A 15,446-nucleotide genomic window follows, 5' to 3' on the forward strand; every position below is an offset into this window, starting at 1 on the left:
CTAGATCCAGAGGCAATTCTTCTATCTTTCGTTCCCAGCGTAGCATATTACAAGCTCTGAAATATCCTCACAATTGTTTTGGATTGGGTAGCGTCTGTCCTGTGGCAGGCTGGCTTAGACTTTTCCTTCATTGTGGGTGTTCTATGAAATCAGAGGAAAGATCCTTGGTGTAGAACTGGGCATGTCATTTTAGAGAAACACGGCTCTTGGCAGATTTGAACTACAGGAATCTAATTATTTGCCTGGAAGGATTTTCAATGAGCCAGACACTGTGCTGGGCCTAGAGATCCAGAGCTGAATAAGATATGATCCCTGCCCTGGAAGGGCTCCAGTCTAACAAGGCAGGCAGATAGAAGATAAATTAAGTAATAGGAATAAATGAGGAACAAGGAAAAGAAAAATGGCTCTAACTTTGCAAATGAATGTCATTCAAATATTGTTAGAATTTGGGGACTGACACCTATACACTTGTTTACTTGAGTCACTGGACTCGATTTAACTAGAGGTCCAACTCAAGTTTAAGGCCCTGCGGGTGACAGTTTCTGATGTTTTAAAGGTGCTGGAAAGATCCCTGCTGATGTTTCATCAGGAAGGATTTTCCCTCTACTCAGGCTTACAATGCAAATACCCCTGGAAGAGGGAATCCATTGACCTAAATTCACACTAACCTGTAAGGAGATGATAGGAAATTTTCTTCCTGATAGTACATTTAATGTCTATGAAGAATAATGAGAATGAGAAAATTGGATGCCTGACATGAGAAATCAGGATGAAGAGAGTTAAGAAAGATACAAGGAAGGGATACAACGGAAGTACCAAAAATAACATGAATTGTCTCTACCCTACACATTTAAATAATTACTTAAACATTGGTTCACATTAAAAAAATAATGTTCTGTGGTGATGCTTTACATTTGCATTTTCTGAAACCTAAAACAAATTGATGATAGCATTTCATCTATGAACAATCCCATGCTTCCTTAGCTTTGTAGCTTCCCACATGGAAACCAAAGTCTAAGTTTTTTGTTTTTTTTTTTTAAATTTTTTTTTTCAACGTTTTTTATTTATTTTTGGGACAGAGAGAGACAGAGCATGAACGGGAGAGGGGCAGAGAGAGAGGGAGACACAGAATCGGAAACAGGCTCCAGGCTCCGAGCCATCAGCCCAGAGCCTGACGCGGGGCTCGAACTCACAGACCGCGAGATCGTGACCTGGCTGAAGTCGGACGCTTAACCGACTGCGCCACCCAGGCGCCCCCAAAGTCTAAGTTTTTGATAGCCAAACAAAACCCAAAGAGAACTATGCAGTCCATTGATGCCATAACGAGCAAGATCACACTTCCCAAGAAGTTTCCCAAAAGGCAGCAGTTTAAAAAAGAGGGGATAGTAGACCAGAACTCCACAAGTGTCCTGCAGATTCAAACACTTGAAGTTTTTTGGTAAGAATCAAGTGAATCTTGTATATACTTATTTTTATTTTAATGTTTATTTGTTTATTCTTGGGGTGGGGGAGGAGAGAGGAGAGGGGAGGGAGGGAGGGAGGGAGAGAGAGAGGGAGAGGGAGAGAGAGAGATTGATTGAGAGAAAGAATCCCAAGCAGGCTCTACGCTGTCAGCACAGATCCCAACGCAGGGCTCGATCTCATGATCCATGAGATCATGACCTGAGCTGAAGTCAAGTTGGATACCTAACCAACTGAGCCAACCAGGGGTTCCACAAACAAATTTTTTAAATAGGAACTAAAAGTCTTAGTTCCTTGTTAGAAAATTTCTATTCAGTGTTGCAAGACACAGTCTTTACTGGTGAAAAAGTGTCAAATCTATTTTTGTATGCTTCTCTTCTGATTTTTTCTTTAATATTCACTTCCCTAATATGTTTGATCTTACTCCGTTTTCTTTTTAAGTCTTTTTGTTGACCCACTCCATTATGTATTGATCATCCCTGACCAAAGTGTAAACAAAGATACACATCCTGCTTTGTACATTCTTTTCAGAGATAGTCAAATTCTAAATTCATGTTACTTAAAAAGGCCTGAATCCATAGTGGAATAGTGAGGTGAGCCTTGAGTATTGTATATATTATTGCTCAAACAATATCTGTTGAATTGAATGTAATGAATTGCAGTAGAAGTCAGGGCACCATGGCAATAGGGTATGCAATATGAAAGAAAAAAGGAGAGGGTGAGTATTTTTGGAGAAGAGCATCTTGTCTCACTTGTCCACAATGTCTTTGCTAATATTTATTTTCTTCCTTTACTTCCCGTTGCTTCTGAAAATTTTCTGCCAGCATTCTGACTTTTATAGCACCATAGGCGTATTTTTTTTTAATTTGAAGGAATTATATTGCAAAATATCTAATCCAACACCTTGTTTTACCAATGAGGAAGTGAATTCTTCCAGCAAGTTAGGTGAGGTAAAATAATGGAGCCCATAAATAGGAAAGCTAGGACAAGAATCAAAGCTCTTCAGTTTTATATAGCATATGTAGCTTATATAGCATATCTACTTTCTGAAAAATTTTGCTATCCCAGGGACCAAAGGGCTGAATAGACCCATTAAAGTCATTAAGTCAACTTCCCTACCTTCAGGCAACCTGTTGAGAACTCATTCTCATTTTAAAGACCTTTAGAAAAGGAGACTTCATATTCTCTCTTTGGATCCTATAATAAGTTAGTCTAGCATTGTACAGAAACTCTTCCTTATATAACTTAAATCACAGTTGTTACATCTTAAATCAGTAGCTTTTCCCTACATTTGTTAACATTATAAACAAACGGCTACCATTTTTGGAAGAATGGAGGGAATTGCCTCACTGTTTTTACTTTCATACATTTTTGTCCCACTAGAGTTAGTAGACATCTGCTTGGTCACCAACACTATGTTGCTGATTTGATTTTACAGTATGTTCCACTCTAGCCCCAAGATGTTCTTCATCTCCCAGTTTTCATTTTGCTGTGTTCTGAAACTTATGATGTTGAATGCTGTCTTGGCTATTTCTGATACTATAGTAGACAAGGGTTTTAGAGTAAAACACCCCTGGGCTTGAGTCTCTGGCCTCAGAACCTGCTGTATGACCTAGGGAGATTTGTTACTCTCTGAACTTCTATTTTTTTCAGCTTTGAAAAAGATGATTTTGGTTAAGAACGTTAGTAGAATACAATATATATTATATGGATACAGGTCAAAAGTGGCATTGCCATATACTCTAGGGCTCTTGGTATTTTCTTATAATTAATGATAGTGTTTTTTGTTCCAGCCTCTAAGACAAAGAGTTAAATGATCAAGCTAACTCCCTACAAATTCCAGACAAGGATGGGATGGACCTCCTCCTGGAATGTGACCCTATAGAGTAGGGTTCTTAACCTGAGGGCTAGGTGAAAACTCCAGGGGGTCCCTGAATCTCCCTAAAGTGTATGCATGTTTCATGTATTGGGGTATTCAGCTTTTTTGTTTGTTTCTTTAGAGGAAATGGTCCTTATCGTTCTTAAGGAAGCTACCATCTTCCAACTGTTATTTTTGCTTTTATATTTATTGCATGCCTCCAGAATTGGTATATCTGAGGCAAAGTTGGTAAGGAAATATTGTTTGCCTTCAGGGTCTTCTTATTTGACTGACCAGGTACCTATGGGCTTTATACTACCCTCCAGAGACTCCTCCAAACCATAAATAATTATGGGATTGCTCCTCCACAACAGTACCCCTTATCACCAAGATATCTGTTCCCCTCATCGTCAAATGTTATCTGACCTGAAACTCATTCTTTTATGGCACTGGAGGTGATTTGCTTGTTAGTCAAATGTTATCTGACCTGAAACTCATTCTTTTATGGCACTGGAGGTGATTTGCTTGTTAATCTCTCTTGATTTGATTCATAATTCTAGGTGTGAATGATTCAGTGTTCCACCTTCCCAGTAGTACTTGAGTTGTAATAGAGAACTCTTGGCGATTGACATGCCTCTCCCTCTGATGATAAAGGCACCACTGAGAGTAGGTGGAGTGTAGATTTCTAGACAGACATCCAACGGTGTTCTGCAAATAATCCTATCTAATGACCAACTCTACCCACACATATAAAAGGCCAACTTTTCTCACATAACCTCCTATCCTTGACTCAGCCTGCAGCTTGATGCAAGAACTTCAGAAGATTCTAACTTTAGTTACAGGATGATTTTTATGGCATAGGAAAAAAGAAAATTCTCTATTTAGATGTCAGAGCTGGAAATAAAATGCAGTGAACTAAGACCTGCCTAAATGTTACCAATGGATACTTTTATTATCTTACTCTCAATTTTGATGAGGCACATAAGCCCATATTTCCTGTTAGAAGACAGCTATGAAAGCTGTGATTTCTTTGTGCATATGTGGACCGTGTTTATCTTTATATCCTATAATCCAGGCAAAATTACATTCTCATTTTCCAATTCTGTGCCCAAATCCTCATTACTTTTGTGACTTGACTTAATGCAGTAATTAATGACTGTAACATAAGCGCCCACATCAGAATTAAGCAGCAAGTTTTTAGAGAAGTGCTGGTAAATGCCATGGAAACCACAAGGATTCCATTCTTCCTAGAGGCAAGCTAGGTTGGGAGGTTGGGAAGCAGTGGCATACACAAACACTGGTTGATTCATCAGGAGCTAAGCAATAAAAAGAAGGTATTTCTGGAGAGTGGCTCTCGAAAAAGGCAACATTGAGGGTAGAAGTATTAGAGTCTAGAAAGTGTGTTCTGTATATGACAGACTCTCTTAAAGTGCTGGAAAGCTCTGTCAAGCTCCTGACTGGGTTCAGAAATACACATATACTTAAGGGCATAATATTGGTTCAAACGCAACAGAGTAAGGATTCTACCCTTGTTTGAAGGAAAAGAGGGGGTTGTGCAATGAAATACAAGGCAACCAGTAGATCTTCCTCCTCTTGGAGGTAACTTTCCACTTCATTAACATTCATCAGAGTTTGCTCTGAAGGTGATGGTGCAAAGAACAGAATACTGAGAAGGTAGCTCAGGGCATCAGGAACTCCACACTTCTTTGCATCATTTACTGTATCCTCCAGGCTCATGGAACTGCCTCTCTAACCCCATCAGTCATTCGGAGTCTTAGTTTCCTTGTCCATAACATGAGATTGAACTAGAAAAGATTAGATAAAATCTGAGGCTCCTTGGAGCTCTAGCATACATCTATAACTCAAAATGATCTCCTTCCCAAACCACAAAATTCCTTCAGGATGAAGAAATAAGAGTGAGTCCTTTGTGTCCCTTGGGGCTTGGGAGTAAGCAAAAGAGGATTCTGAAGTTTAAGGTGCCTCTCTCAAACTACTTTTGGATCTTTGGATCTTTCTCTCACAAACTGAATATTCAACTCCTGAGAAGAGGAACCTGATTTTGGAGTGAGGCAGGGAAGAATGGACTACGTGTAGTTTAAGAGGCAGCCTTATATGCAGTATGTAGTTTACACAATGACAAATACTCAATACCAAACTCCCTATTGAGAAATTTCACGATTGCAAATTAGATCATTTATACCCTCTGATTCACTCAGCAGGAGTATCCATGAGATATTATTTTAGAATGTATTCAAGAATTATGGGTTTATATACTTTTAGACAATTATACAAAGATGGTAGGCTGGGACAATTATTAACTAGATATGTAGGCTAAAGGAAATTACCCGGTATATTTGAGCCAGTGGAGTTGAAGGGTAGATCTGCTATTACTCATTACCTGAATTATCTTGTGGCAGGAAGCCAAAGGAAATTCAGAGGTCCTAGTGAGTCTGTTCAACTTATGTTGACGTGGGCTCCTGCCTGGTCCATAGTGCTGTCTTTGAAAGCCTCCCTGGATGGCATTAATCCCAAAATAAATACATATAATATCACCAGGGCTCCTATGAGACATATGAATTACTCGAGCACATTCTCAAAGCACATAATCCAAAGGAAAGGCAGGCCAATTTAAAATGGGAAAAAAATTATACATCCTCAAAGTTCAGTAGTCTCTCCAACAAGTCTATCCTTGCTTGTGGCATTTAAAATTACAAACTAATGTCCGTACTGAAGAAGATACAACATTTATCACTGGACAGTCATTGAAAGACAGTTAAGGATGTATTGAATTATAAAGTTCTACACATGACATACACTCGGAGCAAGGCCATCCCATATCTGATTGATCATTTCTTCCAAAGGACAGTAAAACAAATGCTTTATTTGATGTTTCATTTTAGTAGGGATTACACACAGAATGCTATGGGGGTGGGGAAGACATCAGTTCTGAGATTTAGGAAGACTTGGATTCAAACTCAATCTTACTAGGTGACCAGGAGAAGTCATTTAACCTTTCTTTGATCTGCAATTTTTCTCAGTTCCAGATTCATACTAAATGTGCAATGGATATCATAATAACCCCAAGTTGGCTATGGGATAAAGGGGAAGAATAGGGGGGAGACAGCTCTCCCCATTCTCCCTAACCCACACCCATGGACATTTCCTTATTCAGTGCCCATTAACACTCAGGCTCCACTCACCTTCCATACTTAGTTTCAAGCAGATGGATCCCCTCCCTGCCTTGGGTTTCCTCCTGTTGGGAGACCTTTAGCTCATGACAGAAGGGATAGTTGCATTTTCTTTCAGATAAGGCTCAGGTCTCCTCTTTATCTGCCAGTTAAAAGTAAATTGAGGAATTGTGCTGGATTTCAAAGTGTTACCTGGTCAACGATGGAGCATCCTACCATCTGACCAGGGCTCCGTTCTCTCTCCAACCTTTCCCACCAGAAACAGCAGCCAGTACTCTCTACCACTGATCACAATAGAACTCTTAATGAAGTAAAATACCAACAAAGTAGCACAATTTTTCTCTCAGATGTTAGCAGATACAAAGCAACTTTGGTTATCTTCAAACCATATCTGCAGTTCACAAGCATTTGTTCTCTTTTGCCAAAAGTAAAATAATCCCAAACAAAATGTTAAGAAAATTACTATACAGTACTTTTAGATATATAGTAACCATGGACATGTCAGTTCTCGTTATTCTCATGTGCAGACCTAATAACATTTTGTCTTCATGAATATTTGGGTATATAAATAAATTCTAGATATGAAATGGTTTTGAAATTTAACACATAACTAAAATGTGAACAGTATTAGTTGAGTCTTCGATACTTTGAGTTCTTCTTTCCGGTGGTGTCCAATTTAGCCTTCTCCTATTCAACACCTTCAAAACATTTTTGTTCAGGAAATATCAAAGCATTTGGAAAAGTTTTAGCCACAGATTTATCAGCTGCTCTCCAAGTTGAATCCAATCCATATTTGGACTTAATTAACATGGGCTAACCATATGTGTGCACATTTTCTGAAAGGACCAGGCACAGATGGGAACAGATATTGTATTTCTGTCCTTCTCAGCTAGTATTGCTCAATGCATATGGGTATTTTCTGATGCCTTTATAATGTTTGGTAAACATGGACCTTCCTAGTCAGCCACTGGCATTTTCGTTAGGGGAAAGGAGAACTGCTGATGAACCAGCAGTGATGCAATTTATCTCCTCCAAACCCCAAGGTCAACGGGGAAAAACAGGTCCTCTTCTTCTTTTTTTTTTTTTTGAAATTGACTAAGAGGATAGAGTCTAATTGTACTGCTTAGAACCAATATGGGGTTTACGTTCTGCCCTAACAATATTGAAAAACGATTGATCTCTGGTGCCCTAGCCACACTATTCTGAGCCGTGTTTTCCATCCAGTTTCATCCTTCCATTTAATAGTCTCAGTATCAAAGTCTGCTCTAGGGGATATCGGTAGGGAATGTAAGAATCCATCAGCTAAAATATGTAAAAGAGGAAATGACTAACGGTCCTTAAAACATCATTCTTTCACCAGGATTGCATCTTAATAGTCATGGGAGCCTCTCACTAAATGTCTATTATATGTAACAGCTAAGAGAAGGTAGCAGCTAAGAGCAAGGATATGCATTGGGAACTTTCTTGAACTCCTAATAATTTACACACCACGAATTTGCAATCCTTACTTATGTGGAAGGCCTTCCTCCATACAGCCACACCTGTGCTTGCCCACAGATTAGGTGAATAATAGCTCAGGGCTGGAGTGAGCAGGACCCTCGCCTACACTTTTTATGATGAGTGAGTTCAAAGCAGCCATTTAATTACAAAGCTTTCAAAAGATGAGTTTAAAAATTTCATTCCTTGCCTGCCTTGCCAAAGTTGGACCAATTATTTTTGTTCTCCATAGATCAAGATCCTTTTGTGGGTACCACGGGTTTTGATTCAGGAGCATCAAATGATTACTACAAATCCTACTTCTCTTATACACCCAAAGGGCCCGCTCAGGATCTAGGTCTGTAAGGGTATGTCATCTGTTCTAACCAATCAGTGTGAGCACTTATCTAGGCCCCGAGGGAGTAATTAAAAGACTTCTGCTTAATTCAGTTAAGGTATGTCTCACTGACATAGTCTGGAAAGATTCTTTAAATGGATGTTTGGAAACAATTTTAAAAAGTTGAAGAATAAATGCAAACTCTTGGGATATATTCCATTAAAAGAATATATATATAGAAATAACAAATTGATAATATTAAACTAAAAATCTCCTTCAAGAGAGAAACTGTTATTTCAAGTGTCTGATATGCACAGTGCCCAATAAACACTTGTCAAAAACTGCTGAATGGATGTGCTAGATTACAACCCAGGTGGAATTCTGTAACACTAATTCCTTCTCCCTATGGACCTGGTGCTTGTCCTCCTCTGTGCTGTCCTCCTTCCTGACAAGTACCATGAGCTTCTCAAAATTTATAGCAGAGGTTCATCCAATGCATGTTACAGCCACCTCCCCAACTTCCTTTGAAATTTCTCAGTGGCTCATTTTCTAGTCCAGAGACTAGGGACAGTGGTGCCCCGACACACTGCCACTGCCCTGACTACCTTTGCATGTTCATGTGTTTTAATAGGCATGGATTTGGTTTCCTCTCTGCTGCACATGGAAACTGTCCTCATACCCTGCTTGGCATCTATCCCAGTTTCCTGGACACACCCACCATATTCTTGGTTGCCAGAGGACTAAGCTTGGTTTCACTGTCTTGGCTTGACCAGCATGCCTCTCTATTGTGACTGAGGATCACAATTCACACCTCTTGTCTCACAGCCCCTGGTACAGTCACACAGAACCCTACTTGAGCCTAATTGTCCTGCCCTGGTATCAAGTAGAAAGTAGTATTTCCCAAAAAGACTGTTAGCATTACTGAAAAATTGAAGACCCCTTTCTCAATCATTTCCCTTTCAAAAATTTTCTCCTTTTAATCTATCATGGTGACAGTAATTAGAGTCATCCGTTGGGACATACTAAAGTGGTGCTTCTTAAAATTTGCTCCAGGACACCAGCATCAGTATTATGTGGGGTGCTTATCAAGAGGGCCAGAGAACTTGCATTCATATGCCCTTCAGATGACACTTAATGCCCACCAGGGTTTAAAACCCACAATGATAAAGGTTTCTTGGTCAGACAACCAGCCTGGCAGTGTCTTTAAATCCACTAACTCCCTAACTCTTCCCTTCCCCTCTCCATCTGTGGGTTGTATTAATGATGCACTTTTAACTTGACTTCTAACTTGCCCCCAGGCTAATTTCACTTAAGGTCTAGGTGGCTGAAGATGACACACTTGTTTGATACTTGATGTATCCTATCAAATCTCCCTGGCATTAGAATGTCACATGGTTCAGATATTTCAAAGTACAACTCAGAGGAGAGATTCAACAAACCTACATTATATCGTAAGGCTGTTCTTATGTTCTTGGGGGAAAGAGTGGATTGTGTTCTAGGATGTTGGATGACAAAGTCCAATGGGGGGAGTAAATATCTCACCTATATACCTGGATTTCCAGAAAGTTCCTATTTTAAGTAGCATTATTACTTGCATTGAAAGTTTTCACTATATTCAAGAGTGTAGGGGCACCTGAGTGGCTCAGTAGGTTAGGTGTCCAACTCTTGATCTCAGCTCAGGTCTTGATCTCAGGGTCATGAGTTCAAGCCCCACAGTTGGTCCGAGCTGGGTGTGAAGCCTATTTAAAAACAAAAAAGGGTGCAAATTGGCCTATAAGAGGAAATCCTGTAAGTTGGTCACCTTCACTTACAGTTTAGAATCATAAAAATTTTGAGCAGGATAGGGCTGTGGGTAGGTGGAGAATGAGGCCAGAAACTTAGTCAAGGTCAGATAGCTCTTTATGGGTAAACTACGTCTACCACCCAGGTCCCTTCTACACTGTGAGGCTTCTACTCTGTGAGGCTACCACGGGAGGCTAGAGGAGTTCTTAAAAGAACAAGTCATGAGAAGTCTGGATTTCTGAAGAAAAATGGAAGAGGTATTCCTGCTTTCCTTAGAAAGCAACTAAAGTGTCTATAATCCACTCTCCTGACTTCACAGACAAAAGAGGATGAGAAATTAGTAAGAATTTTTCCTGAGGAGAAAATGTAGTAGAGTGGAAAATAATAAATGGATCTGACACCAGTTAAAGTTTGGTTCAAATCTAACTTGGGTCACTTAAATAAAGGTTTTGTGGCTTTGGGAAAATGGCTTAATCTCTAAGCTTCACTCTGGCTGGCTCAAAAACAGAGAGAATGCTGTCTGCCTTGCGTGAGAGTATTCCATGACTGTAAACCAATAAGAGTGCTTGGCCTACAGCAGGCGCTCAGAGAATTATGATTGTTAAGAGCATCACTGTCCTCACTAGATTTCTTTAAATGTTGTTAACTTACTTTGAGAGAGAGTGAGAGAAAGAGAGCATGAGTGAGCAGGGTAGAGGCAGAGAGAGAGGGAGACAGAATTCCAAGTAGGCTCCATGCTGCCAGCACAAAGCCCAAAGCGGGCTCGAACACATGAACTTTGAGATCATACCCTGAGCTGAAATCAGGAGTTGGACTCTCAACCAACTGATCCACCCAGGCACCCTGTCATCACTAAATTTTTATTTTTCCTTATTAAGTATTTTAATGCAAAAAAAAAAACCCCACCGCAGGTCTTACCCCTCTGCTGGGTTTTGTGGTGTGCTACATAGAGGGTGCTCAACGTAGTCCCTAACAGAGGAATGATAGCAATATACCAGAGACTCCCTTGCTTATCCTGAAAAACACAAAGCATCCCCTTGTCCATCCTCTCCAAGAAAGACATATGACTGTAACCATTAGAATCAACTCTACCAAAATAGTACATTGGTAATCTTTGCTTCAGGTAAGCGGATCACTCATTAAAATTTGTATTTCTACCTGAAAACTCGTTTCCTCTTCAAATGGCTTTTTTTTCCCCTCAAGAATCTCTCCCTAGGAATGAACTCCCAAGTCTGACACCGAGTTTCTTATGAACCAGTAGTTGCTTCATGAATCAAGGAGCTTTCCAATGGAAAGTTAAGTGATTAATTTGCATCTGTCTAGCAATGTGAGAAAAGTCTGCCGTGGACCCAGCTATCTGTCCAAGGCTCAAGGACAGGTGGCCTGAGCTTCCTAATTTTCCCTCAGCTTGATTTGCCTTATTTCTACTGAGAACCTGCTAGCAACTTACAGAAGGGGCAAGCAAGCTTTGCCAGCTTCCTCTATCTTTTAATTTGGCAATACTCTCTGGGCTCTGATGACTGGGTTCCTCTCTTCTAAATCCGTAGTCCTTTCCCATTTCCACAGAAAAGCCTGGATTTCTCCCATAGGACTTTAGGATGCCGACTCATCCATTTGGTCAACAAATATTTATTGAATGTCTGCCCCATGCCAGGCATCATTTTACATGGTAAATAACACAGTCCCAGGCTCTGTGGATCATGCACTGTAATACGGGAGAAATACATGGAAAGCTAGCTGAAACACTTTACAAGGTCTGCACCTGTTAGTCATTTAAACTTTGAGTAAGGTGTAAACCCAAGAGCTAGTCTTATGGGCAAAGTGAACTAAACAGGAGAGGGAAGGGAAATGAGGTTTTTGGGAGACTCACTTCCTGTGTTTCATTTTACTTATTTTTTTGCCTTTAAAATGAAAATGTTTGCTCAGCCTTCTTACGCTCAGGAAAGTAACCGGGCCCCTGCTAAAGGAACTTTACTCTCTACCTTGTGCAAACAGGAGCATGGGTGCCCTGAAAGCATGTATGTCAACCACAGTGACAGTGGGGGAACGTGTGATAATGCTTCAGGAAATGAGTTCTTCAACAAAAATCAAATGGAAGATGGGTGGCCTCAGCTCAGTGCCTTCAGGTGCAACAGCCTTAATATTTCACATCATGGAGAAGAGGCGAGCATATCTGATATGCTGTAGGTAGTGTCTGCCAGCAAAAAGTCTGAGTTTCAATTAAAATATTTAATTCTGTAAGACCCACCAAAAACAGATGGAGAGCCAGAGTAAAGAAGATAAAAATTGTTCACGTTTCAGGATAATGTTGTATGTGTCAGTCTTATTTGGTGCCATTTCTACAATTCAGTAGAGATGAACAGAATAATATCAAGCTCATCCCCCCTCCCACAAAACTCACATTTTTAAAAATAAAAAATAGCTTAAAAATAAATGTAGTGGTAGTTCCTTTTGAAGGTTCTTGACAGGGAAGAGAACACAGGGAATGTTCTGGGGTGATGGATATATGCTAAATCTGGATCTGGGTGGTTTTTAAAGAGGTGGATAGAGATGTAAAAAGTCATCATGCTGTAACTTAGGATTTGTAGGTTTCCACTGTGTTTTAACGTATACTTCAATGAAAAAGAAAAAAATAAGTAAAGGGCAAGTCTGAATTTTAGGCTTGCAGATGTGTGGTAAATGAGACATCATAAATTATGGGCTCTGTGACCCATGAAGGGATTGATTACGTCTTTACAAAGGCTTCCCATTTGCTCAGCTAATGACACGATTTAGCAAACTATTAGCCGTTAACTTTTCTCCTTGTATTGGTGCCCATTGGGTTCCAATACAAAACCTATCTGGAAAGGAAATTAGAAAAACAAATGAGGAAGAAGAAGAATACCTGCTGAGTCCTCAGCTGAGGCAAAGCTCACAGACAGTTTCAGGTTTGTTGGGAATTTCTTAGTGGGGTTCTCCACAGTTTTGACCCTAAGAATTCTGGGTCCCTGTAGGATTGTGAGATCTTCCGCAAAGGCAAAAATCATCGTGTGTGAGGCCACTTCTCCCTAAATGTAAAAAGTTCACTTCACAATAAAAACATTTTCAGCAAGCCTATGATTAAAAATATTATATAATTTCACCCATATGTGGAATTGAAGAAGCAAAACAGATGAACATAGGGGAAGGGAGGGAAAAATAAGATAAAAATAGAGAGGGAGGCAAACCATAAGACTCTTGTTTTTACTGTTTATTTTTGAGAGAGAGAGAGAGAGAGAGAGAGAGAGAGAAAGCAAGGGAGGGGCAGAGAGAGAGGAAGACACAGAATCTTAAGCAGGCTCCAGGTTCCCAGCTGTCAGCACAGAGCCCGATGCGGGGCTCAAACTTGTGAACCACGTGATGTGTATTTATTTTTGAGAGAGAGAGAGAGTGCACGTGTGTGCACACATGCACAAGGAAGGGAGGGGCAGAAAGAGAAGGAGACAAGAGAATCGGAACCAGGCTCCAGGCTCTGTGCTGTCAGCAGGAGCCCAATGTGGGGCTCAAACCCACCAACCAGGAGATCATGACCTGAGCTGAAGTCAGACTAAAGACTGAGCCACCCAGGCTCTTAAATACAGGGAACAAACTGAGAGTTGCTGGAGGGGAGAAGGGTGGGGTGATGGGCTAAATTGGTGATGGGCATTAAGGAGGGAGCTTGCTGGGATGAGCACTGGGTGTTATGTGTAAGTGATGAATCACTAAATTCCACTCCTGAAACCATTATTACACTACATGTTACCTAACTTGGATTTAAATAAAATTTGTAGGGGCGTCTGGGTGGCTCAGTCGGTTAAGCGTCTGACTTTGGCTCATGTCATGATCTCACAGTTGGTGGGTTCAAGCCCCACATGGGGCTCTATACTGACAGTTTGGAGCCTGGAGCCTGCTTCAGATTCTGTGTCTCCCTCTCTCTCTGTCCCTCCCCCACTAGCACTCTGTCTCTCAAAACTAAATCGAAATGGTAAAAAATTTAAAAAAATAAAATAATAAAAAAAGCATTTTTATGTATTAAAATAAATAAACTTAAAAAAAGAATATTAAAATTGAGTTGTTTCCAATAGCAGATGAAATACAGTTGAATTGCATGCTGCATATTTTGTAAAGCTGTATTCATTTCCACTATTATTATTTTTTAATTTCTCAAAAGTAAACTTTTCAAAATCGTGATGAAATTTCCAAAGTTTCTGGTTTTGATTCACTTAAATTATGCACATGCCCCCTCATTATTTCTGTATGATGAACCTATTTTTGTTTGACAAAAATATTCCAGTTTAAAAAGTAGGAGAAAATAAATAGATTCTCATCGTGTTAGTAACAAAACCTGTATCTGTAGATCCTGTTGAGGTCTTTTCCCCCTTAATAAAGGGTCAGATTTTAAACAGTTTTTGATTACTAGAAATTTTCATTTTGATTCTTTTACTCTGCCCTTAAACAGTTTACATCATTAATCTCAATAATATTGTGTTTTCCAAAAATAAAGTCTTCATGACATGAAAAAATCTAAATATCTGTATTTACATTTATATCTATATCTCTAAATGAACTCCATGATTGACAAAACTTATTTTTCTTGTATAAAATGTTATTTTTAAGTCCTTTGTTTACAACTCAAAACAATTCTTTTTTCCCTTAGAAACACAGTTTTTGTGTTCTCAGAATAGCCCACAGAAGCTAGGTAATTTGTTTAGCAATGAAGGTGAAATACTGTATGTTTATGGCAAAAGTTTAATAAGAATACAACAAATCAAGGGATCACTGGATAAAACAGAATTTTATAATTTTGCCTTCCTGCTATTGTTTGAAAACAGGCATGTTTAATTATACTTGTCAACACAGATAATGCAGAATAAAGAGTAAAAACAAAATATGAATCATCCCACCAAACACAAATACTTTTTAAGACAGCGTCGTGTTTCTTCCCCAAATTGAAAATATTTTTACATAATTGGGATTACAATACACTCCATGGTGTCTTGCTTTTCCCAATCATTGTAGCATTTTAACAATTTTGAAGACTGTCAGCACTTAATCTCACTTCGAATCCCAGACATTTTCTTGCTTTAACATAAGCATGCCATTACTTTTTGCTCTGTGTTGGCTTGCATGGAATGGACAAAATGAAGCAGAGAAAGGAAAGAGAAGAGAACCAGAAAAGGAGAGCAAGCATGAGCATGACAGTTGAGGAGAGTTCAGGTAATAGGGCACGCATCAGAGGGTTCTATGCATATAAAAGATATTTGGGAGAAAATGAACAGAACTTGGAGCACTGAAGTTTAGAATAACAGGCACACTAATATTAGAGCTAAATGGGAATAAGCATCAT

At 39.5% G+C, this 15,446-nt stretch overlaps 1 protein-coding gene across 2 annotated transcripts in view; it reads left to right on the plus strand.

Moving 5' to 3' along the window:
* GLRA2 (glycine receptor alpha 2) overlaps window positions 1-15,446 on the plus strand; it is a 170,193-nt gene that overhangs the window by 52,795 nt on the left and 101,952 nt on the right. The gene's annotated exons all lie outside the window — the stretch shown is intronic.

This window comes from Panthera tigris, chromosome X, assembly GCF_018350195.1.
Source record: "Panthera tigris isolate Pti1 chromosome X, P.tigris_Pti1_mat1.1, whole genome shotgun sequence".
Lineage (NCBI taxonomy): Eukaryota > Metazoa > Chordata > Mammalia > Carnivora > Felidae > Panthera > Panthera tigris.